At 54.9% G+C, this 1,514-nt stretch overlaps 1 non-coding gene across 1 annotated transcript; it reads left to right on the forward strand.

Annotated features, from left to right (window-relative positions):
- Positions 1-1,315: 1,315 nt before the first annotated feature.
- Positions 1,316-1,388, forward strand: TRNAT-UGU. The gene has a single exon. It is a non-coding gene; the product is annotated as a tRNA-Thr (tRNA).
- Positions 1,389-1,514: the final 126 nt, after the last annotated feature.

The following is a 1,514-nucleotide window of genomic DNA, read 5'->3' on the forward strand; positions in this document are numbered from 1 at the left end:
GAAAAAAAATCGTTGGTTTGAAGGATTTTTCCCGCTGGGAATTTCAATCTAAACCGAATTCGGCCGCTTTTGGGGCAAATCCCCCCGTTTTTTGGGCGAATTCAGCTGGTTTTGGGGCGATTCCAGCCAGTTTTGGGGCAAATCCAACCGGTTTTGGGGCGATTCCCGCTGGTTTTAGCTCAAATTTAGCAGGTTTGGGGGCGATTCTTTCCCGTTTTGGGGCAAATTCAAGCTGGTTTAGGGCTATTCCAACCGGTTTGGGGGTGAATCCCATCGGTTTTGGGGGTGAATCCCACCGGTTTTGGGACAAATCCCACCAGTTTTGGGGCGAATCCCACTGGTTTTGGGGCGAATCCTATCGGTTTTGGGGCGAATTCAGCCTTTTTTAGGGCTATTCCAACCAATTTTGGGGCAAATCCCACCAGTTTTGGGGGCGAACCCCACCGGTTTGGGGAGAGATTCCTGACGGATTTGGAGCCATTCCGGCCGTTTTTGGGGGCAAATCCCACCAGTTTTGAGGCGAATTCCCGCTGTTTTTTGGGGCGAATTCCCGCCGGTTTTGGGGGCAAATTCCACCAGTTTTGAGGCGGATTCCTGATGTTTTTTGGGGGCGAATTCCCTCCATTTTCTGAGGCGAATTCCCGCCATTTTCTGAGGCGAATTCCCGCCGTTTTCTGAGGTGAATTCCCGCCTTTTTTTTGAGGCGAATTCTCGCCGTTTTTTGGGGGCGAATCCCACCAGTTTTGAGGCGAATTCCCGCCATTCCCTGAGGCGAATTCCCGCTGTTTTTTGGGGCAAATTCCCACCAGTTTTGAGGCGAATTCCCACCGGTTTTCTGAGGCAAATTCCCACCATTTTCTGAGGCGAATTCCCGCCGTTCCCTGAGGCGAATTCCCGCCGTTTTCTGAGGTGAATTCCCACCGTTTTTGGGGGCGAATCCCACCAGTTTTGAGGCGAATTCCCGCGGTTTTTTGAGGCGAATTCCCGCCGTTTCCTGAGGCGAATTCCCGCCGTTTTCCTGAGGCGAATCCCACCAGTTTTGAGGCGAATTCCCGCGGTTTTTTGAGGCAAATTCCCACCTTTTTCTGAGGCGAATTCCCACCTTTTTCTGAGGCGAATTCCCACCTTTTTCTGAGGCGAAATTCCCGCCGTTCCCCTGAGGGCGATTCCCGCCGTCCTGCAGGCGAATTCCCCGCCGTTCCCCTGAGGCGAATTCCCACCTTTTTCTGAGGCGAATTCCCTCCGTTCTGAGGCGAATTCCCGCCGTTCCGGGGCTTCCCCCGTGGGGTCCCCGGCGCAGCGCCCGTCCCGCGCCGGCCCCATAGCTCAGGGGGTAGAGCACTGGTCTTGTAAACCAGGGGTCGCGAGTTCGAATCTCGCTGGGGCCTCCTCCGGAGAACTTTCATTTATTTTGCCTTTTTTATCCCCAAAAAAACCCTCCAGCGGCTCCGGGATCGGGAGGGGACGGGGAGGAATTCCCGAGGGAGCCGGGCGGACCCGGGGAAGGACTGAGG

This window comes from Manacus vitellinus, unplaced genomic scaffold (genome assembly GCF_001715985.3).
Source record: "Manacus vitellinus isolate BGI_N305 unplaced genomic scaffold, ASM171598v3 ctg7180002429701_pilon, whole genome shotgun sequence".
Taxonomy (NCBI): domain Eukaryota; kingdom Metazoa; phylum Chordata; class Aves; order Passeriformes; family Pipridae; genus Manacus; species Manacus vitellinus.